This window comes from Passer domesticus, chromosome Z, assembly GCF_036417665.1.
Source record: "Passer domesticus isolate bPasDom1 chromosome Z, bPasDom1.hap1, whole genome shotgun sequence".
NCBI lineage: Eukaryota > Metazoa > Chordata > Aves > Passeriformes > Passeridae > Passer > Passer domesticus.
The window spans coordinates 26,974,522-26,999,699 of record NC_087512.1 but is presented as its reverse complement, the minus strand read 5'-3'; the positions used below and the strand labels follow the sequence as shown (position 1 = coordinate 26,999,699).

The 25,178-nt window shown below is 37.3% G+C and overlaps 1 protein-coding gene across 8 annotated transcripts in view; it reads right to left on the bottom strand.

Moving 5' to 3' along the window:
- The window catches only part of ZNF366 (zinc finger protein 366), a 35,810-nt gene extending 21,839 nt beyond the window's left edge, over nt 1-13,971 (bottom strand). Inside the window, exons 1-2 of one of the 8 annotated variants that reach the window (XM_064403400.1) lie at nt 13,810-13,971; nt 12,586-12,635 (exon numbers count right to left, since the gene is read on the bottom strand). The gene's annotated coding sequence lies outside the window, so the exon portion shown is untranslated. Of the gene's footprint in view, nt 1-3,720; nt 3,874-4,112; nt 4,226-12,585; nt 12,718-13,809 lie in introns of those variants that run through there. The other 7 variants (XM_064403397.1, XM_064403401.1, XM_064403406.1 and 4 more) reach the window with 7 other exon arrangements.
- Between the last annotated feature and the right edge of the window lie 11,207 nt (nt 13,972-25,178).

The window sequence follows — 25,178 nt, the reverse complement described above, 5'->3', positions numbered from 1 at the left end:
TGATGCTATTCACTCTACAAGCAAATATATTGTTACAGTCTCCAGTACTGGAGTCAACAGCAAATTTTCTTAAGAATTCAGTAGAATCAAGATTCTGTTTCCTGGACAAAAGTACTTTCTGCCTAAAGACTAATAACATGTCCAGCCATAAAAATGGGAGGTTATGAAGTTTCTCCAATTTAAACACTGACTACAACTGTTCTGATTTTTCTCCTGGACAACACAACCATAAAGCCAGAAATAAGGCTAAGATGAGTGAAAGAGATATGACAAAGGTTAATAGGTTACTTTATTAGGAGGTCTGCAGTTATGTTTGCTCTTTCAGAAGAAGATGAAACACACAAAGTGGAATAAGTCAAAAGGGGGCTAAATTGGCCAAACAGCTTCTCTTCTCTGGAAGAGAAGTTCCATGGTTAATTGAACAAGTAGGACTGCAGAAACTATGCCCTGTAAGAGTGCAATTCTGCTCTCCTTGTGAGGCCTGAAATATGGGCGCCTATAAGCAAAGAATCAAAACTAACAGCTCTTTCTGTTGGATGTGGTAAGAATTCCTGACAAATTTAACACTATTACATTTCTTGAGCTGGAGTTGAGCAGTTGGCGAGCTTCAGCTTTACTGAACAACCAGCTGGAGTTTTTTTCAATCACTGATTCTTGTCAACTGTTATTATGGCAATAATTATCATTATCTTAATAGGTTTAATGAGCTCTCAGTCTGCTCTTCCAAATATGTTTTGGTTTTTAATGTATTCAGTTATACAGCTGTTGAACTAAGGAGAAAATTATTTACATAGTTTTCTCTCATCTGCTATTTATGCAAAATTTACATCTGTCTCAGTATCTGACTGAGGGATTTTATAATACTGAATTAATTTCATTTCAGCAGTGAAGCATTCTCCCTACTGAATCTAGACAGCTTTAACTTATTTGTCTGACTTTGAAAATGCCAAGAACACCTGTATTAAGGTGAAAATGTCCATTACTGTTAATCAAGTATTTTTGGGTAGTACACATCTCATCCCTCCTTACAATTTTCCCTGCTATCTTCCTTCATTGAAAGCATGAATCCTTCTAGGCAGAAAGTAATAAAACATGTCGATGCCCATATCAGAATTTCTCTAAAATCAGTGTCAAACCTACCATCCTATTCTTTAGGGAAGCCAGTGCAAGGAGCACTCTCCATCCCTGTTCTCCAGGCATAAATATCCACATTTCAAGCAGAACATTTTGAAAAATGGACCCCATTAACACATACGGAGTGTATGTTAATAAATTCAATCTGACTACAGAAACTCTGTGCATATTATGTGCATGTATAACTAAGATGTATTAAGACACCCAAATCGGCCTTCATGTTTCTATGCTACAATGTTTGAAGTTAACCTGAAAGATTATATATGTTTTAAATGAAACTTCTTCTGTCATAGTTTGGAGCTGGGAGAAGACAAAAATTTGGACTATCTTGTGAAATTTGGACTACCTTGTAAAAAAAATATGGATTTGTAGAAAATATTCAAAATCAATGAGTGCAGTTTTTGATGAGGAGACACAAATATAGTGGAAGTTTTTAGAAAAACAAACCTGAGCTGAGAATAATAGTCATTGAGTTTCATCAAATACTTTGCAATACCACTCCTACAAACACTTATTTCCTCAGTCTCACATGCATTGAAGTGAGATGTCAAAGGAAGTCCATGATTTAACCATTAACTTAATTGTCTATGGAGATAAGGTTTCTTGCTCCATGTCTTTTACAAGGCGTATGTCTGCTTAAATGGAGAGGGCTATCAAGATAAAGATACTGCCATAAATATTTCTCTTCCTTTTTTGGATTATCATCACTAATAGAACTGGAATTAGAAATAAGTAAGCAATTGTTCATGAACACGATCTGGAATGACTGAAAATGAGAAGTGGAACAGATTAGGTTTTTTCTTCCTACATTAGTATGATAGTACTAAGAAGATCACTGTCTTTTCACTTCTCCCTGGGAAATTACCTTCATCTGCTGGTAGCAGGCTTCAGGATAAAACTTCTTCTTTCCATCAACAAATGTCAGGTTTTTCTCTAAGTGAATACTTTGTAAAATAAAAGTGATAACCTTTGTAATTTTTCACAGGACATAATCAGACCTCATTAAGGCCTGTGGGAAGACTTCCAACGGAACCTGAAAGTATTTCTCACAGTTTGCCTTATTATTTGTTATGGGTTCTGTTGCTCAATGAGATAGGAGCCCACCTACCCACCTATTCCTCAAACAAATGAAAAAATACTCATATCCTCAGAACGTATGTCAGCAGGTGGCAACCTTTGCTGACAAGCTTAATGAAAATCAAAGGAAGTTAGCTGATTAAAAATCTGACACAGTAAACAGATACAACAAGTAATGAACTTTCAAGGACATCTTATTTATTAAATTATTTTTTATCTTCATTTGCTGTTTTGGTATCATCCTAGATTCTAGTTTGAAGTTCAGTCATTTTAGATATTCCTTCTGGTCTAAGGGCTTCCTATCCAGCATAGTTGCATTAATATTGTCTGGGAGGTGTCACCAATACAAAGAAATGGGTCTTCTCAAAGGAAACTGTGCAGTAGAAATATTCTCCCTTCATTGTCTTTGCTTCTCCCAAATTTTAATATTTTAACTTGCATAATTTTTTGTATATTAGCTGAGAAATGCAGAAGTCAAACATACCCATTTGCCTGCACTGTCTTTGAAATCCAGATAGATTTGTATGTAAATTGTCTTCATTTGTTTCATTGTTTGTATTCATTTTTAGTGAGCAAGACACTATGAGCACTTTCACAGGAGTATAGTTACTTTGGTGTTCATTGTAATAGAGGAAATCCCTTAAAATAGTATCAAAATGATACACATTCACTTTTCCATAGCTTACAGATAATTTTTTTTTTATAATTACTGAAAGAATTGAACAAGACTTTCAGATTTCCTCTGATGAAAGTCTGGAGCAGTCCCACCATGTAGCCTACTTAAGCTGGGGTACTGTTTATGGCATCAGATGTGTTTATACGGTTTATGGCATAATTTGTGTTCCATGTTTGAATTGATTCAATTTAAACCAAAAATAAGTTGACAGATGCTGTAGTGAGGTAGCTGCAGATTTACTTCTTCTCTCCAGTGTGAGTGCTTAGTTGTCAGTTTAACAAAATGGTTGCTATACCTCTTGTTGCTTTTATGTGTGCTCTGTCCTTATTCCAGAGACACCTCTGTTACCATTCTCTCTACCCTTCTGCCACCTAACAAGGGAGTGGGCGAGGGTGACAGAGCAGTATGTCTAGGCTACCCACAGACCATCTACCTACCCTAGGGGCTTACTGGCAATGCCTCTAGCAGTTCTTAGCCTTGTGGACCTCTCTAGTTATTTCAGGTCATGAACAATGTCGTTTTTGAGTATAGTTTAAAGTGCTGGTTTGGATCTTTATTTTTCTTATCCTTCTTTGTATTTTTTTTTCTTCCTCTTCATGATTTTTCTTAGTCCTTCTCTTCCCTCTTCATTTCTGTATTCCATCTGTTGTTCACTCCCTCTCTATGTCTCTATTCTGTTTGCTAAAATGATCAGCAACACAGAGACAGTCTGCATAATGAAATGAATGTTGAGTCAACAGACTCTGAATTGTTACCTCTTTACATAAAGTCACCCCAAACCACAGCTACACATGATGGCAGCTTGCAAGGAACAGCACATTAAATGGTCTTACAGTGTGTAAATGGACCAAGATTTTATGTCCTTATCGGAGCACCTGCATCTGCCTGATTTGCTGGTACTGACATGGGATTCAAAGCGGCGTCGGAGCGCAGGGCGGAGGGAACAGCTGCGCGCTGGAGGCCTCTGGCTAGGCCTAGGCCCAACTCTTCCGGGCCCACAGCAGGCTGGGCTCCGGCCCCGCCTCCTGCTTTTCGCTGCTCCTCTGCAAAAACCTGCTAAGCGTAGCTTAGAGGGAACAGAGCCTCTGGTAAGGCACAGGAGGATGTCAAACCAGGCACGTCAGCTCAGCCTAGCAGGGTAGCTCACCCAAGACACTGGTATTGGGAAGAATACAAGAAAGAGGAAGGCATATTATGTCAGCTTTCCAGCCTGATCTTCAGGCACCTTAAAAAACTTCCTGCAAACAGATTGTAACCTGAAGTTACACCTGGGAGGAGTCCAGACTCCAGAGGGTTGAAGTCTGCAGCCCCTAACAATCACATCTGACTTCCCCCTGCTCCCTGCCCTTGGCACTTGCGCTTCTGTTAGCCTAAATTACGCCCAGCTCCAGACGAAGGAGACCAGAGAGACAAGCGCAGGCTTTAGGCAGGGCACTCCCCTAAGAGGAGAGGTGTGGGTCCAAACTCCTTGAGAGGGGAATTAATCAGTCTCCTGTCTTGTGGATTTTGTATTTTTCCCCAAATTTGATGTTATCAGTGTATGTGCAGTTACATGTAAGTATTCTTACAGGACTTGGTTCCTGAGAGTATTTTGGCATAGATATCCTGAATTTTCAGACCCTGCTCAAAGCTCAGGGCTGACAAGATCAGGTTTGCCGTAATGGTGAGATTTGCAGCACATGTAGTAGAAGAGTTTCGAACGTGCAAAGTCTAACTGGTGCCAGAAGACAGGGTGGAAATGCAATTTGATCCTGCCCTCACTAGGCATTGGAATTAATTATGATTGGCCAGCTCAACTAATTACTCAATTAAACAACTCTCATCCTAAGCGGCCTGCTTAATTCTCTCTCTGACATCATCTGTGTTGCACTGAAATAATTATGTAATATCTGGGGTGTAGCTGAGAACAAGATTTGGGATTAGACTGCTGTGAGGTGATGACAATTAGACAAATTTCTTCCTTTTCTTAAGTGGATAAGGCAATCTCATTTTGTAGGCTGGAACTATGGATATGTCCCTGCCTTTATAAAGTATGTGGAGTCACTTTAATCACTGTTTATAAAAGTCCTATCACTCTATCCCTGTTTCCTGTCTATCCCATATCTGCAAATGCAAATTAAAATAATGCAATTTTGGCACTGTGGAAATCCTATGTGTTAAATAGTTTTTCCTCTGGAAAATTATCAAATTATGTCTACAAAAGCTTTAGGGTTTTTCTCCTCTACAAACAGATATAAAAAGAGACAGCGTGAACAAAAAGACCAAATGAATAACATAAATATTAGAAAGGATTATGTAGTAAAATAGCGAGGTTGGATAGAGTGTGGAGTCCTTAAAGAACACTTTGGGTATAATCTTTCCACCTACAATGCACAATCATTAAACACTATAAACAGAACAGAGAGGGTTTGAGCTGTTGTTTTAAGAAAAATAACAGAGCTATGAAGAACATCCAAAATTAGAATGATCAAAAAAGCATGCCCTTCCATAACCCTTGTGCTGTCCTATTTGAGCTCTTATTTTGAAAGCAAACCTTTCACTGGCATTCATGACCTTTAAAAAGGAAATACACTGAGCTTTCCTTCCTACTGTAATCCCAGTGTCCTTATCATCTATATGGAAGCCAGAGAGATGGTCTGTTCTCTTCCCATATCTTTGTTGTCTTAAAGGGTAGCTAAGGGCCACCTTCAGCTTGGTTCTTCAAGCCAGCCAGCTGGCTACCCCATCAGCAGTTAATGGCACCTTATGGGCATTGCATGTACCTCAAAAAAGAAAGGATCAGATAAAATGTGTACACATGATTGGAAAAGGGCAAATGGATTAGAGGAATGTATGGAAGAGATTTTGTAAAAAAGTTTCCAAAATAGATTAAGTTTTAATGAAAGGTTAGGTTTTTTAAACATGGAAGAGTATAATTAGTCCTCAGCAGAACCATTGCTTTTTTGTATTTATTTTGTGCTCAATTCCTTGTTTCACACAATTCAAAACTCATAGTGAAACTGAAGGTTGCTAAAATGGTAGGTACCATGTGTTTCAGTAAGACATGTTATATCCTACAAGAACTGAAAGAAGAGGATTTCACCCACAAAGTGACAGAAGTGAGTACATATTTATGTGTGTGTGTGCGATTTACAGAAACATATCTGCTACTAAACACTTATCTTAGTGTCCAGTTATTAAAATTAATCACCAGATAATGCTTTCCTGTTCATTTAGGAAAACACGAATACATTTTATTTCAGGTGAAGACTGAGCAGATTTCTTGCTGGAAAAGCTTCTTGGCTGTAAAGACTGATTAATCCGTCTTAGCCTGTATTACTCACTTGTAATTAAGCTGGCTTAGTAATGACTTAGATATTTCCCTCTGAACCTAAGTACAGCAGAAAACACAGTAAAGGAATTAGACATATCCGTGCTGTTCTTAGGACACCACTGTGTTTATTTTGTTGAGACCCAACAATAAAAAAAATAAGAATGTCATCAATAAGAAAGAGTTTTAAAAGGCTCTTAAGGCAAATTGCTGAGCCATTGGAAGGAACTTCTTTTGATATATATCTGCGTTGTGATTAGGGAGCTCTGCTTTCCAAACTGCCGGAGAATAAAACTTCTATTAAAGCTTTGAAACTGCACTGAATATATATTTATTGTCCAGAAAATTTATCACTTTCACATACACCTCACAATTTCATTCAATGAGGATTAATTTTAAAAAATTAGTTTGAAGAGAAATGTGTTTACTTCTTCAGTTCCAGCACAGAATGGCATTTTTGTCTGATCATATGAAGTACCTGTAAGAAGTAGTTTAAGATATCTTCTTCTCTGCCTTTGCCCTTCATTTGTGGTGCCAAACTTGAATCTTGTCCTTGACTGAACAAGAAAATACTTTCCTTCTCTGATCCCCAAAACATTTCCTGCATCTTGCTCTTAATGATTTTTTTAACTTGTAGAAAGTTTTAAAAATAAGCACTAGTTTGTTGCCAAAACTACAGAAAATCTGAAATTCAAAACAAATTCTATCTTGCTTCTACAATTTTCATCAATTAGAAAACAAATTCATTTGGTCAATATGGGGAATAATTCTTGAGGTTAATTATTTTAAACTGAAACAGATTTAAAATTATAGTTTTATTGAATTCAATAAACTAGCATATCGAGGGTGAAAGACAGCTCAGACTTAGCCAAGTAGCACCAGCAGATATTGGAACAGAGACTGGAATCACGAATAAATAAGCAATTCTTTTTCATCAAAAAAAAACCTAAGAAGAAAATCAACATAGTTTGAAACCTGAAATTCTGAACATTTTTCAAACCAGTCTAGTACTAATCCTTCCTTCACCGTAAGTGATGCTCTGGATAGTAACTCAGTTCAGATTTTCATCACAAGAAAAAGGAAACCAAAAACCCCATCAAACCACTGTGACTCAGCAGCATGACTAAGAATGGCCAACTGGCATCATAAAATGAAGTTTTGTAAGAAATCACCTTATGTATTAATATAACTGTCTCTACCAATCCCTGCCCATACCTCCACAACCCCATCCCAAATCATCCTATCCAGGACCTTTTTCCTGGAAAAAAAAGTATCACATACAAAAACATGGAAAAATTAATAGGAATTCTTGCAGTCTTTTAGAAGGAATAGCAGGTAAGGCTCTGGTCTGGGCTTAGGAACATTACCCAATGAATTCTGTCATGACTCACTGTCCTAACCAGATTCATTGCCTTCCAGTGGGAGTCTGTTCATTGTTTTTTATCAGGAAACAAATTAGCCAAAATTCTTGCAGCAAGTCATTAGGTTGAACCCTGAGTCCTGATCCCTGTCCTGCAGAATCCAGTGATAGCCATTCAACTACATTCTTTACCTGTGACTGAAGTTTAAGTGGGGTTCACTTTCTGTGGGATGTGAAAAAAACAGTTAATGTGTTTGAAATGAAAGATTGGTATTTCTGTTTTTCTGGCAGAGAAAAGAGGAGATGGTGAGCACCATTCCTCCAACATATGTGACTCTTTCTGTGACATCCTCACAAAACCCTGCCTACAGACACAAAATTCTTCCAGAAATCTTGGTGTCTTCGTATTGTGAGTGCAGCATTATGCAGGAAAACTGTTTGATGTAGCATTCATACTGCTGTGGTTCCTTGCTCTGAGATTCTATAAAAAAATATTGTCCTTCTCATTTATAAATGGATGGGCTTTATTTCTGGTGAACCTATGAACAAATTTTTGTCAGGTGCCTCTTCCAGGAGGTCCTCTCTACTTTTATGGAATTCATATCTCAGGACAATGGTTTTGGACAAATACAGGATGATCTTCACAGCTTCAGAAATCTACTGTAAAGAACTAACCTAGGGTGGGCTTGTGCCTACCAGATACCTCAAACTACTTCTACTGATTCTTAGAAGCTGACAGATGCTCTAAAAACAGGTCATTCCTCCCTTTTCCACCTCCTGGTATTGTTTTCATTACGCATGTAGTCTAAATACTTCTAAGGAAAAGCAGACTAGTAGAAAAATATTATGCTAACTGGAAGTATTGTATGACAGATGCTGCCTTTTCAAATAATGCTCTAAAATTATTTTTATCTGGAGGTGAAAGACCAAAGCTGAAACACTATATGATCTAGAAAGCAGCTCAGAGAAACAACTAAACCTGAAATACTCACTGCATTCCAACACATCCATCCTGGATACCTTTCAATTTGGTTTAGATCCCGTGTATTGCACATTGGTAAGAATACATGCTCTTTCCAATTTAAAATTTTTAAGTGGCAGATCCAGTACAGAGCCTACCATGAAAGAGGAAGTCTTTCATCACTGCAGAAAGAGTCTAAGAGTTACATTGCAACCCTAAAAAAAGGAAGACTGAAGTATAAGTGGCTCTTTCACAACCAGCAATAGCAACAAACAAATTTAAAGGAAGACTAGAAGTCATCTTGTCCTTCCCAGCCAACACACTTGTGGCTTATCAGAGGGCTGGTGTCAGAATAGGAAAGGGCAAAACCACATGGTTCTCTCCCAGACCCACCACATCTGGTCCTCCATTGTGGGAAGACCAAGATTCTTCCATGCAGGGAAATTAGGCAGTGTCTATTCTTCATCAGGCCTGCAGACAGAGGACTGTGTGGGTCTTGCTGTGCATTAACATTGCTTCTACTACAGCATCATCCAAGAATGTATCCTCCTTCTCACGCCTTGCTTTCAATTGTAAATCAGTTTTACCTGTCTCAAGCTCTTAGCAAAATGTGATGTTATCAGTGTAGGAGACCAATCGTCAACTTTGTATTTTTCAGTGTTCTCTGAATTCTAGTGCTTCTAATGAGCATATGCAGATGAAAAGTTGGGTGTTTCCAGGATTACTTTTTTGAAGAATGACAAGGGAAAAATAGTTTTTCAGAAAACATACTTCTTACCTAAGATTTTTCCTTTAAATAAAATTAATTCCTGCACATCCACAAAGTAGGAGGAAAATGTCTTAGGGTTTTTGCTTCCATGGTAGAAGAGGGAGGAAAGGAAAGGAAATTAAAAATAGGGTGGTATTTTCATCCTACATTAAATAAATAATAAGAGGTCTTTTCTAACATCAAAAGCAGGAAATTAGAAATGACAGTAAAAAGAAAAAATATTCACATAATTTCTTCTCATAACCTCCAGAGCACAAAAATATTTTCTTTTATTACATGATTACTTAGCTTAATTACTACCAGTGACATTACAATTTTTACGGTACATTAAGAATTGTTGGTTGAGAAAGAAAATACTGTGTTTCACTTATCAAGAGCACAGTAATGTGTATAAAACCATTTGTTTTACAGAAACAAGTGAAAATGCTTTTACATTTGGAAGGATCTAAAGCAAATATTAAGTAATATTTTCCACTGGATCATTAGTGTTTTAGAAGTCAAGTAAGAAGGACTAATCCCCGTCAGGTAGATATAAACAAAAAATACACATCCAGCATGCAACTCAATGCATGTTTTAAATAATTGCTGGGGATTAACATAGGCCACTTCACTGGATAAAAATCTGAATATCATTTATAAAATGCCACTGAATTTTTACAGCAATGGAAAGCTGCAGTCTCAATTTCAGAATAGCAAATTTTTAGCAAAAATATCCCATCTTTTTTCCCCCTGAATTTGTTTCTTTCTTTTCAAAGGCTTTGCATTATTTGTGTCTCTATGATTCTTTCTTCTCCAAGATGACATTCCTTTCTTTTTAGTGGTCTTCTGAGATCATAAGCTAGGTCAAGGAAAATTACTGCACATAAGAAGAAAGTAACTATTTGGTTTTAATAGGTAGTTCATTTTTTAAAATTTTGCTTTTTGGTTATAAAATTAATCCATCAAACGAATAATTTGACAACAATCTCTAGCAGTCTCACAGCACTTATAAGGTCTGTTTGAAGGAGCAATTTGATTGGATCACTTGGTACTGAAGAATATGCATTGATGCTTAAAAACTATGGGTCATTTTTTATCAACTAGTAAATAAGATGTTGCCTTACACACCATTGATTTATGTCCTTTCAACACAGCCACAGAAAATCCCCATTACCTTATGCAGCCTGTACTGCTTTTGTTTCTTATGATGAGATTCTGCTGACATGTCCAGAAGAGTGGAGCAGTCCACTCCTCTACCTTTCTGCACCACTGAGTCTTTGCAATTTCAAAGATTGAAAACAATGTAAATTCTGTCTGAAATCTATATTCTTCTGTCTCAGTGTGTGGGGCTTGAATTGGGTTGCTTCTATGATTCACCCCTCATGCTTATCCTGTTCTAAATCCTGCATATCTCTCTGGCGCTACTAGGAACAGCACCTTAAAGACATGATGCTACATTTATCTCTGAGATGCACATCATGTCTTTCAAACCATCACTTTCTGCTCTGCACCCAGATAGTCCTAAAATAAGGCTCTTGTTGACGTGGTTTTGTAAGAATGAAAAACAATAAAAACCAAAACAAAATAAAACAAAACAAAAAAAAAAAAAAAAAAAAAAAAAAAAAAAAAAAGAGAGAGAAAAAAAAAACAAACCACCTCCTTGGGATTCAAAGCTTCAAATTATTTCCTGGTCAAAAATGTACATTAGACATGCCAAAATGTTACTAGGAATGTAACTCAGTGCTACTATTCTGTATCAAAAAAGTCTCAATACTTTACACATAAAGAAGCTGGTCTTAAATATAAAAAGGCAATGACATTTACAGAAAGACTTCTCTTAGCTTCTATACTTTTTGAACCAGACCTATTAACTTAGGATTTCCACAGGCTACAAATTTTTTCTGTAACATCTCTGCCATTACTGGTATAGTTTTATTTTTCTATTTCCAAACAAAAGCAGTAATCTTCTATATTTTACTTCATTATAATTGAGAACACATCAAATGGAAATAATTGCTTTAAATAATTCTCTGAGGAAATACATACACTGACTTTATGTTATATACATAAATATGGCTATTACCAGTAGAAGCAGTAAGATTTTAAGAAAAATGAACACAAATTGTCTCTTTTTATTCTTAGCTTATAATTTTAAGAGCCGAGTCATTAACCAATAACAGTCCAGTCTCTCACAAACATTCGGGTGAATAACTGAAAATTCATTGCACAAATGTTTAATTTGTGCTGTAAACCAGTAGCAAATCTGTACCCAATACAGACTCAGACTATACCTTTCTCTGCTGTAAGTATCTCAGTGATGTACGAATAACATGTCATTTTTGAATATCAAAAGTGATTTGAAAAAAATCATTTTTCTGACACCTTAAGATAGATATTCATTCTGTTACAAGCTCCTGTTGTACAAAATCATGTTACAGTGGTTCTGGCAATAAATTATACAAAGTGAAAATAAATAAGCTCCAAAGGATTGCAAAGATGTATTTTTAAAAGGAAAATAAACCTAATAGATAAATTATAAGAATAAAACTCAAAATTCAAGGTCTATTTTTTACTGTCAAATTACTAAGCATTCCTTTTAAAAAGTTTTATCTGTGCTTATTATTGGGGATTGGGTTTTAAAACAGTATGTACTGCTTTTGTTCACCTACTATGATTTGAACAAATTTGTTCATATATATGTATTTCAGACTAAGTCTCAGAGAAAGAATTTATTGTATATATGATCTAAATCAAGAAAGCACAAATGTTTATCATCTTCAGCAATAAAACCTGGACCTAAAGGCTGCAGCTTACTTTCACCTATATGGCAAACTTAACTTTTGAACCCACCAGACCAAAAACTTAAAAGTGATTGCAATCCAGACTAATTCCCTGCAGTTTGAACAAAATTCCACCACAAACACAGAGTTTATGTAATTTTCTGTGTGTGTTTGGAAGACTCCTATACGTCTCACTTGATGTAAAAACTGGGATTCCAGATGTTTGACATGTAACTGTCAAAATAGCTGTCCAAATCATGTCTTTAATTTGAATCAGTATATAGTCACATAAAAATAAACCCAGATATCTCAAGGGGAAGATGTGGTAGATGGTTTTCATGGCAAGATCTGGCAGACATTTGTTATTAGCAGACAACAAATTGTTTATGAGTTAAGTACAACCAAATAAATAATTGACTCATACCAAACTAGACTGAGTGGCAACATTAAGCTAAAGAGTTCAAGAAACAAGTTATTTCCATCTCCTTTGACAAAACCCCCTTTGGCTGCTCCTAAAGCAAAAGGAATTTACAACTTACCCAGAAAATGGGCTGAATTTGTGGTAAACCATTCCTTCTTATGGAAAAACCTGTAGAAAGACACCAAATAGAGGGAGGCAGAAAGTCCTTTCTACTAGTTGTTTCAGTGAGGGCTCAGAGCAGGAGGCTGTCCCAGGGCGGAAGCAGCCCAGGTACCCTGGCGGGAGCAGGATTTGGAGCAGGGCAGCTGGAGCTGCCTGACAGCCTTTTGCAATATCTCCCCACCATTTGTAGCCTCTCTGTCTGGGCTGTGGGCATCCTGCACTTCAGAGAGCAGCACCTTGAAGAAACACTTAATCATAAGATAAGCAAATTCTCCTTTTGCAAAGAAGTGGATACCTGTCCTATTTCTTGCCCCACGTCTGCATTCTGCTTTTTTAAAAGTATGCAGGGGGGGATTTTTCTCATGCAATATTTGAAACCTGCTCTTGCATTCAGTCACTCATTTAACATGGCAATTCTGATCATTCTGATGCATTTACGATCAACATGAAAACATTATTGGTGTCTAAATTTTGCAAACGATATGCTATTAGGTCCATCATATTACTGATGTGGGTGATCAGCCTCAGTGCTGTTAAGTACTGCACAACATGAACTTTTGTTTTTTTCCAAGTGAGATCCAGGAACCATCTTACCACCTCCTAAATGTCATTGTTCCTAGACTAATCATATACACAAATGAGTAGAGATAAACATGTGTAATCCTAAACACAATGGAGTTTGAAGGGAACAAAAACAGCCAGCCCCAGTAATTCTTTTCCCAGTATAGCACAGGTTGGTGTGTTGGAGCAGACTTCAGTACTGGCAGATGATAAATTAAATACATTGATTCCCATATGACACATATTCCTCTCTGTATTTTAGCAATGGCCCAGTGAATCTTGCTGAAACTGTCGGTATAAAGTTAGTAAAGCCTGTAACAAGATTTTCGTGGCAGGACTTATATACGCAAAATTCACAGGAGATTATATTGTGAATATTATCAGCCTCATTAGAAAATACTTTCCTATCTGATTAGGTTAAACCATATGGTAATAGCACTATTGTCTAAAAACCAGACTATAGGTATCTCTAGCGTAAATAGACTGCTTATTAATGCATATGGTTATTATTCTTTTATCAGTTAAATGTGTATGTAATTAACACCTTTTCTTAATACTAACACAGTATATATATTGCACTTTTAAAGAGTTAATCATAGAAGCATTTCACTTAACTTACCAGTTGTTGAAGCTGGAAGGAGTCTTGCCCTAAACACTACCTGCTCTGATGTTTGTAATATCTGTGTCTCTCTCCTGCTGTCTCCCTCCCCCCCGTGCAGAGATTGCAGTAAACTTAGAAAACTAGCAGGGACAATGTTTCAAATGACTTAAGAAGGAGAACAGGAACAATCATTTCGTTCTCTTTTTTTTTTCAGATGAGTACAGTACCTTCAGAAAGAAGGAAGGAAGGGAGGGGAGAGGAAGTCAACAACCCTTTGCTTTCCTGCAAAAAAATAAGGAAACAGCAGATAGCAATCTCATTTTCTCTCAAACAAAATGTTTGGAAAAATAAATATATCCAATCCAAAAGGAATTCCTTAAGTATTATATCTGCATTATTGGCTTCATAAAACCCTCTTTACAGCTTGTTATGTGCAACTACATGAAATGAATTTCCGAAGTAGTAGGTAGGAATAAGACACCCATATCTTATGCAGAACAATTAGCTGTAAGCTTGCATAGATAATGAAGGCTTTTACTCTAGAGAAAGACTAATCATAGATATATACACAGATCTTGTTTCCATGGTGATATAGGTAAAGAAATGCCTAAAACCCCTATTTACAGTGATCACAAGAAAATAGCACATTGGCTATTTATAGAACACTGGGGGAAAAAGAAGGGTGATGAAAGGGGTCAGAAAAATGGTGAGGATCATAGTTTGATACTGGCAGTGCAATAATGAGTAATTGATCTCAAAGAATGGCATTATAGAAGACATACTGATTTAACCAAATAGAACCAATGTACAGTGTTCTAGAACAGATTTTATACTTCATTTGTTACTTTCATTCTTTCCCTATTAAACATATTTTGACAACCAGATACTGGCCAGCTGGCCAGAGTTATACGTGGGATAAGTATAAGCCCATTGTGCTCCTCTGTGTTTTTGTTTGCTTGTATCTTTCCCCCTAACTATATCTATCATCTGAAGGTCACTTAGAGTGATTAGATGCTCCCTTTTCTTTCCCATTAATTTTTTTTCATTCTAACATACTTGCCAGTAAACAACTTCACACTGTCGTGGAGCTATGTCTTTAGTTTGTCTGGTAATGTAGTAGTGAATATGAAGCTGCAATTGGGTTGATTTTTGTGAAAGACTTTTTAGAAAAAGCCCTTTCAAAAGGTCCTCTCCTACATACTCTGCATCCAGACTTTGCTCTGGAAGCAATAGCTAGATAAATGCTGCTGAAATAATTTTGATTACTGCTGTAAATCCACTTTTAATGGAAGAACAAGTTAGTATGTTATCCCATAGAGATTATTGTTTCATTTATTGTACAATAATGAGAATTTATAAACTTTAAACCAGGATAGGAAGTAGTTCTTAGCACCTGTGTTCCTTCATGCGATTCCTGGTGCTATTTCCTGAAGCTATCCAGCCATTATTTGGTTGGAGAGGCTTTTAGCTTAATATTAATAAAATGAAATCTTTGATAATGGACATCAGCATTTGACAAAGCCCTGTAGGTGCTATGAGTGATCTCTCTCCACCACCACCAGGGTTTTCTGAAATGGGCAAAAGCATATCAAAGCAAAAGTATGCAATGCACTTAGATAATATATTACAACTGAAGTCCTTAACTCTTCCTTGGGAATGAGGATCCTGATCAAAGAGATCTCCTCTGCATACAGAGCACAAGGAAAGTAAAGAGGCATGGAAACCCACCAAAGTAATGTATTGTCCTGCAGGGTCAGCCCAACAGCACAAAACCTGCAATTTTGTTTCAAAATTGCTTTTCATCATTTTGAAGCTAGTAGCAGCTTCCAGTGCATTCCAGACAATTTACTTTTTAATTTTCCAGGCACAACAAGCTAATGAGACCCTATACAATGCCATTATATAGCATTTTTATTTCTCTCCATTGGGAGCCTAATGCAGAAGCATATTTGAAAACCTATACTGATTAAGTTAGGATCATTCTTAAGTCTCTGAGCATATGCGATAGTCTGTGTAGTCCTCTGTGAAGGATTTAATTCTCACAGCTATCCTATACTTCTTCAAAGAGTCCCTCCTTGAGGACTGCAAAGCTAAGGAGCTGGACACAAATATCTCTGAAGTACCTTCAACAGCGACTTTGCAATCCTGATTAAGGTGGACGGTGAGGGACCCCTACTTCAGCAGAGATAGCAGGAGATGTAAGGTCTTCCTTCACTTAATTCTATCTCATGTTCCATTGTCAGCAGCCCTTCCACCCATCCAAGAGGTCAGAACTTACTCAGTTGCCCCAGCCAAGTCCCAGCATGCAGCCACTGAAGTACTTGACCTGTTCTTACTTTTGCTAGTTTCTCCCAACTGCTGTCAGAAATTCACAACCCAATGAGGAAAAGGCACTAAAACTGTGATTTACACGCCATAAAAATACCTTGTAAGGTCATATCATTTGCAAGGCATGTCTTTTGCAATGCATGTCTTTTACATGTCAGGTCAAAGTATAGTTACTGATGGTGGAGGAAAAAAAAAAGCACATACAAAATCATTTGTATTTTGAGTCATGCAAATCCAGTAACAAGGCATGATATTTACCCAAGTTTTAAGAGACAAGTTGGTGTGGTTTTTAGAGCATTTCTGGAAAAAATATTTGCCCGGTTTTTGTTGTTTTTATTTTAACCTTTTCTCAGTCTATTCTAATTGAAATGAAGGCACTGATCCAAATTCAGAGAGATACAGTGTCAGCCTCAATGCAGTTAGATGAGCATCGTTGAGTGTAAATATTTCCTGGATCCAGTACATAATATCCTGGAAGGAGTGGTCATGAAAAAAAGCCAGTATTGTGTTCAGGGTCAAGGTGAATTCTGAAGATGAAGAAGATTCCTCTAGTACCAATTTGTAGGATTAGACCTTTAATTTGATTAGCATATATGAAGTTGGTTTTTTTGTTGGTTTTTTTTGTTGTTGTTGTTGTTTGTTTGTTTTTGTTTTGGTTTGGTTGGTTTTGTTTTTGTTTTTTTGTTGTTTGGGTTTTTTGTTGTTGTTGTTGTTGTTGTTGTTGTTGTTTTGGTTTTGGTTTGTTTTGGTTTGGTTTTTTTGCTTTATTGAGGAATAAATTGTGTTTCACAGTCTCTTTCCAATGACAGCAGGGACACTTTCCTATGTGTTCAAAATAAGAGTGGAATATACAAGTTCAGCCTCTATCTAGCATAATAGGAGAGAATACAGAGATAACTGCACCAGTAATAATATCCCACTTCATCCTGAGAAAATCAAACAAGAGGCAAAGACTAAACAAATTTACTGGCTTTCTTCATTGCTTTAAGACAATAATCATATATATTTAAACTGCCTGTGAAAAAAAATAAGGTTAATGTCTTCTTTCTGGTCTACTCTTGTCTCTTGTCTCGGTAACCCCTTGTGTGTAGACACTTGGCTTGACTCCATTTTCATCAGAAGGCTGATTTATTATGTTATATATTATACTAAAATACTACATTAAAACTATACTAAAAGAACAGAGAGAAGAAGAAGAAGAAGAAGAAGAAGAAGAAGAAGAAGAAGAAGAAGAAGAAGAAGAAGAAGAAGAAGAAGAAGAAGAAGAAGAAGAAGAAGAAGAAGAAGAAGAAGAAGAAGAAGAAGAAGATCAGAAGGCTACAAAGACAAGAATAGAATAGGAATAGAATGAATAACAAAATCCTGTGACTGCTCACAGCCTTGGCACAGGTGGCTGTGATTGGTCACTAATTGAAAACAATCCACATGGACCAATGGAAGATGCACCTGTGGCATTCCACAGCAGCAGATAGTTATTGTTTACATTTCTTTCCTGAGGCTCTCAGCTCCTCAGGACAGGAAAAATCCTAGGAAAGGTTTTTTTCATAGAATATCATGGCTACAGTCTACAGCATACCTGTGGCATTTTAGCTGAGTAAAAATAATATAGTTCTCAATCGAAGAAAAAAGTACTGAAGGACACATAATTGCTTTGCATAAATCCATCTCTTATATGTGCTTTCTTGGTCTATTTTCCTGCATTGCATGTTCAACATAGATTGTTCAGGAACAGTTTGGCAGAAAGCTAATGGGACCAGGTACAGGCTGAGTCTAAAGAACTCCTGTGCTCCAGCATGTAGAGGACATAATTCTAGTTACCAATATTATATAATTTTTTGCAATTTATTGTATTGTGACAAAATAAACCTGCATACACTGGTATGTATTTCCTGCATACACTGGTATGTATTTAATTTAGTTTCTCTATTTATAATGTATTAGAATGCCAGGAGATATTCTAAAGATTTTGTGCTACTGCCCATCTTTCATGACTATGGTATGACCAGAGCATTCTCATGAGCATGTGTTTGCACAGCCAAATTTACTACTGTTTTATCAATGTATTTCTTAATTTTGAGACACAGGTAACACCCAACTGCCACTTTAAAGAGCAATTAACATTTGCAGACTACAACCTCTGGACCAACCAGTTATATGTCAATTGTTTTGGGGAAATTTGTATCAAATAGAGTCGTGTTCCTGGCAATAAATATCATACTATAATTTAAAGTGGCCTTTAAAACTTATCCTGGGCCAAGATAATTTCTGGTAAATTACATTGACTGCAGTCTTTTAAAGACATGCTTTTCCTGTACCCTGTATGCAATCATCACAAGTACCTTTACTAAAACAATGCAATCAGAAGCTATTTTAAAATTTGATGGCCTGATTAAGAGGATGTGTTTTCATGTTATAACATGCATGAAGTTAGGAGAGCAGCACTGTGAGCCTTATTCAGGACAAGAATGTGGCTTTGGGCACTATCTTTGAATTTGGTGTCACAATGAAGATCTGTCACATGTGGAAATTGACAAAGTACCCACCAAGTTTTTTAGTGGTTTCTCAAAATGACCATTTGGCAGCAGTTTTACCTGCAGTGTTGCCTCTGCTTAGATGGGAAGATAAATCCAGCATTTGTTCTGGTCGTTCTTGGTTATCTTACTCAGTTAAGCATGCTCATGGACTCTGGTTAACATACTGCAGTACTGCAATTACTTAATGTGTTTACAGGTGAAGGCTGGGCATCTAATGTGATAAAATGTGTGACTCTCCGCAAAATATGAAGAAAAGGCATTTCTGCATGTTCTTCCTTGTATTGTGATGGTTCTTACCTTGTTAGATCTGACAATAGAACTACTTCTTCTGGAAGCCTGATATTCTATCTCAGGATTAATTTGAAAAGACTATAATTTTTTTTTTCCAGTCAGTCTCCAGCTGCTGTACACTTTTTGTCCTTTAGTTTCTGACACTTTTTCCAAAGTATCCCGTGATTTTGCTACAGCTGAAGTTCTGTGGGCAATTTACAAAGGCTCTTTCTGAGAGCAAAATGAAGAAGTGCTACCCAGTGTTGCACCTCTGGTTTATGGCTGCTAGAGTGTAGAGACAAAAAACTGCAGGGAAATGTGTACTCCATGCCAGTATGAACGGTGTTCAAGTGTGTCTCCAAGGCTTTTTTATAGCCTGAGTGTGGGAGGGTGAGAGGGAGGGAAGGGAGGGAGGCAGGGAGGAAGAATGAAAGGCAGGAAGGAAGGAAGTGGTGGAAGGAAGGAGGGAAGGAGGGAAGGAGGGAAGGAGGGAAGGAGGGAAGGAGGGAAGGAGGGAAGGAGGGAAGGAGGGAAGGAAGGAAGGAAGGAAGGAAGGAAGGAAGGAAGGAAGGAAGGAAGGAAGGAAGGAAGGAAGGAAGGAAGGAAGGAAGGAAGGAAGGAAGGAAGGAAGGAAGGAAGGAAGGAAGGAAGGAAGGAAGGAAGGAAGGAAGGAAGGAAGGAAGGAAGGAAGGAAGGAAGGAAGGAAGGAAGGAAGGAAGGAAGGAAGGAAGGAAGGAAGGAAGGAATTTTCTTCTATTTTGAGGTTTATTTTCTTCAAAATACTCAGCGGAGCAAACACTCCTCAAGTCGTCATTTATTTGATGCTCTTATTGACTTCTCTAAGACTTCCCCATAACTGGAGATAATTGTCTTAGGCCCCATACATGTATTATAGACTACAGCCAGTAGTCACAATGTAAACTAATTGATTGTGATAGAGCGTGTGGATTGACACATGAGCTTACAGTACTTCAAAGCTGTTATCAATAAATAAAAAGTAAGTGCTACAAAATTTAGCCAAAAATAATTTGGGGGAAAGAAAAGGAGACCTCTTAGGCTTGTTAGATCTCCTCTCTTCTTCCAAAAGCTGAAATGGGTTTTGTTTTCAGACTGTACGCTTTTTATTTTAACAAAACACTTTTGCTGAGACTGCTATTGTTTTTTCAAAAGAGCATTTGGTTAAGATTTAAAGCACAGAAAAAAAAAAAAACACTTACAGGAAAAACCTTCTACACTAGAAGTCTTATTACTAGGATTTCTTTAGCTCTACATTCACACTTGGTCCATCAGGGCTGCTTGCTTTGGTTCATACACCATTAGCATACCCTGATATAACTCTGCTGGTGATCATTCTGTATGAGCATACCTCCAGAATATCCCTTCTGAGAAGCTGCTACTCATGCAACAGTGTTGCAGTGTTCCTGAATATTTCTGAAGAAGCTATGTCCTAAAACTTCTTTAATGCAATATATTTTCTTTAAAAAAAGCTCATAGATTATTAAGATATTTTCCTTTTCTTTTGTTTTACTTCTCCCATGTTTGCTTGAAACACAGATTTCCTTTTTATCTTTCTTGCCAAGAGCTGTCACTGAACCAGATACATGGAGAGATAGTCTCACGAAGATCACCTATGTGTAAAAAATAACAATTTGCTTCTATAACCTACCAAGTGAAAAGTCTTCAGTCTCTGGTGCATCTCATTTTCACATCAACACAATGTCACTGAAGGATAAGATTTGAAGCACTTTGCAATTGCAAGACAGATCACAACCTATTCAAGAATAAAATGGGAGAGAAACACTTCATAAATGTATCCCCCCATTCTTGGAAAGCACGAAAAATGTTCATTTTGTAGGCTTTTTATTGCATCCTGTATATCTTTGATATAACAATCCTAGTCTCATAAGTCCCTTTGTCATTCCCCTGGAAGACAGAAGAAACTCAGGCGTGGCCGTTTATGTCAAAGAGGTCTCTTCAGATGAATACCACAAAGAGCACATGTATGCAATCACACAGCAGTGCTTGCTAATGGAGAGACCTCCCCATGCCCCAGTCATACCTCCCTGCAGGGGATGGTCAATCAGGAGAGGAAATGTTGGGGGACTTTTTCTCCCTGCACGAGCTAGCAGCCCCTGCTGCTGGAGTTCAAGAGAGTGGAGCTTCTGAAAATGTATAGTCTCAATATTTTGGGCCACTTTGGACTTGTAACTGCTGGAGACAATGCAGAAGAGCCTGGGGAGAGCCTGGATGCCTGAGCTCCCACAGAGTTAATGGAGAAAGAGACAGACTGTTCAGAAGGCCAGTCAGAGCATGTACATTAGATGTCTAAAATTATACAGTGTGAACACATCTCTAGGGAATTTATGTTGCCTTAGATAAGCTCTAATTGTCTTATGAAGCATCCTAGGAGTTGATCATAGCTCGAAGGAGAAATTGAATCCACAACAACCCTCACTTTTTTCATGGCTTCTCACTTCCCTCCCACCTACCCTTAACATGTCTCTGGGACCTGTTGGAATATAAGAAAGAGCATGAGAGAGCCTGCTGTATGTCTGTGACCTCCCTAGCAGGCTCCCCAGTGCTAGCAGTCATTCTTCCAGCTGGGCTGCAATGGGGCAGTTATGAGCTACTGGTGACAGAAGAAATGAAAATTTAGGACAGACCTGCCGTGCATTGGGAAGGAAGTGCTTTGGGCAGGAGTTGCAGAGACTGTGTGCTTAAAAGTCACACCTGGAACAATGATTCATCCATCCCAAACTAAAGCAATAGTCTCTGTTTGCCAGGTTACTGAGAAACGGCAGCACTGCTGCACACAATGCATGTAGGGTGGGGAAATCAGGACTGCAACATTTTGAGCAGGTTCTCTCTTAAAAATGTCATGTCATGAAGCCACAGGTGCCTGAATCTGAAAGGTGCATGAGGAAGAAAGGGGAGAGGTGATGTTTTAGCCTCTCATCCTAAAGCCACCTAGCCTGCAGAGTCCTGAAGAGTCCTTGGATCAACAGCTCTACGTCCGCAGCAAAGAGCACTCCTGGAGCCACCAGGGACTCCCACCCTCTCATTCCTTTAGGCAAAGCTAGAGTCAGGTGGTCATTAGTTCTTCCTTTCTTGAGTTGTCTTGCTTGTTTGCTGCTATGTGTCTTGGGACAGCCCATAGAAATAGACTTCCTACTTTTATATCCTTTTTTGCTACAGCAGAATAATAATATTTGGTCTAGATGTACTTGTGGGGTATTCCCCAAAGAATCAGTAGATTTTATTTATGTGTTTTGGATAAAAACCTAGATAAGTAGATTGCGGCATACAGGCCTGGTTCTTACCATATCAAAATTTTACTTTCAGTGTGAAAATAATTCTCCAACCACAATTTACTGAGGGAAGATTTTCTCAGCTTTGCAGAAATTTACACAAAACACAGCACTGTAGTTCCTCAAACATAACTCAGTTCTTGCAAGGTACTGAATTCACCAATCCTGATTAAAAAGAAGAAGTGAGGATATTCAACCCCGTGCTTTGTAGGGGCTTCTTCTATTCCCAACCAGGGAAACTGTGATTTGAAGAGTCAAATAGTGAAGATAGTACTCCGAAGATGAGTCACTCTCTTCATTGTCACAGCAAACGTCCATGCTTCAGTGTTCTGTATAATCTGTTCTCACCAAGTTTTAAAAGGTGTCCAACTTGTGATTTGAAATTCTAAATTCAATATTTAAGTGCACAAGTTTTGTTTATGTGATTTCTTATTGGAATTCAGAAACATATCAAGTAGAGGTGAGTCCAAGAGTCTAGCATAAGAGTCCTATGCTAATTCTTCCAGCCTCTGATCTGCCTTTGATGAGTTGCCCCATCTGCCTTACTTTAGTACATCAGGTGTTTATTTTGTCCCACAAAGTCACACATTTGATAAAAATAGTGCTCTATTGCTATCGGATAGAAATTCTGTAGTTTAATATGTATCCTTCTCTTATAGTTTTTACCTGATTATAGGAATAGATTATGCCAAAATAAATGCTCAATAAAATAACTTTCTATGTAGTATAGGGTGGAGATCCTACTGTTAAAAATTTTGAGGCTGAGATGTAGCGAAACCCAGAGCTTCCAACAGTCTATAAAACTTTCCCTTTTTTGAGATGACATTTTCCAGAATTAATAGGGCACTCCTTGGGATTTGAAATGGGCCACAATGATAAAATGCAACAAATTACTTAAAACCTACCAGCATGAAAATACTACTAGTTAAGCTTTGTGAAAACTCACAAGAAGACTCTTTCAGCTACCAGCCTCAGCCTTGCATGATTGCTTTGTCACATCGCACCCAAGGGAAAAAAAATTATGTTAATATTTAATTATGCTATTACTACACCTGTTTTGCATACAAATTTTCTGTAGGACTCTAAGAAAACAGATTTTTTTTTTTAATTTCACTGCCTGGTTGGCTTTACTCCAGAAAAAGCCCTTTCCAGTTGGCAGAGCAGAGAGCAGGCTTTCCACCTGAAATCCACAGAAGTGCCCTAGTGGCCATGGTCCAGACATGTGCTCTTCTCATCCACTCTGAAATCATGGTCAGCATCACGTTACTGACTGGCCCCAGATAAAATCCATCCTGTTGAGATGAACTGGAAGAGGAATACTTACCCAACACTCTTTGCATGACTTAGCATTGGAAACAAATCCACAAATCCAGCCATGCATGATGTAGGAAAAGGCATTAGTTTCAGAAATTAGTTGCAAAAAAGCAGCAAAAAAATAATTAAAAGTAATGTAATTTTTTGGTATTCCAGTTAAGAGACCCAAGATTCAATACTTGGTTTCACGTGCTTTGTAAAATCAATCAATTTTTTAAGACTGATCTCTCCCCAGAGATCTGAAAAAAAAAAAAGGCTATTTTAAATGTTTGTCATTTAATTTGAATTGGAGCATTTTTAAATGTTATTTTTATTTCTTTAGGGTTTAGGGTTAATTTTGTCCTTTTGAGTCTCAGTTCTCTGTTCTGGCTTTTCTGCAATTGAATCTGAGATAAATATGATGTATGAAATTACATGGAATAACAAACTTTGTGAACAACTACATATTTTAACGAAAAGTGCCTATACTGCTAGATTTCTATATTAATATAACTTTTTGATTTCCTGCAGGGTATTTAGAGGTTGAAGTATCATATCCATGGTTCCACTCACTGTTGAGGCTCAATGTCAGAGATACGCGTTACCAAACCAGCTGCTGTGTACTAGAAACACAGTACAGTCATTTTTAAGAAGGGTTAATTAAAAACAGCCCTTTCAATTTGAAACTACAGGAAAATTGAAAGTTAACACAATAGAGGTAAATCAGAATTTAATCAGGACAACATGGAATAATCTCTTATTATTGTGCAAAGTGCTGATGACTTTTAGTCAAAGCTCTGAATGCAGGATTTTTACCACCTTGCCTGAATGCAAATCCTTGCTTCAATTAATAATCTGTTACTATTAAGTTATCAACAAAAAGGCTTTGGAATAATTTGTTAACCACTTCAGAAAGATGTTGCGCTGGTCAGGTGGTTTCACAAGAAGCTCCACAAAACAGTAGGGATATTTAAGTGTGGAAATACATTTTCAAAGAGAGATTGAGAGACATGTTTATGACATGATATATTTAATATGAAAGAGCAGTAAAGGCTTTTAAAAAAACTTAGACCTTTATTTGTCTTGCACTGCTTATTTATTCTCAGTTCTCTTTCATGTTTTCTACAGTATCTGAATTCAAACTAACTATATATTAACACACTCATCAATTCAAATTTGAAAGAATATTGTTTAGAGATTTTCTTGGTGCTAGTTTTGCATTTATTTTACAGACAAGAGGAATTCAGGTTTCTTATTCAGCTTGCATGTGCACAAAAGATCAGCCTTAGTCTGTCTCTAGTTGTGGGAAGGAATTTTTCACATGGGTGTTTAATTAGTAATAGTGAGATGAAATTAAGAAAAGGAAATCTTAGGATGGATGTCAAGAATACCTCTGTGACAGCAAGACATTTTGAATTGTGAAATAGTCTTCAAAAGTAAAAGCTGGAAACTCCAGTACTTAGGACTTTAAAGATGACTGAACAACTATGTAGTGGAAATTATAACACAGGAAACAAGCAAGCCATGAGGGCAGAAGGGTGTTATGCTTGAGATGACTCTTGTATTCTATATCTGCATTTTGTTGCATGTTACTGCAGCAGCACAATGCTGCAAGTCGAGATCTACCCAGAATTATGATAACCTGTAGCAGCAT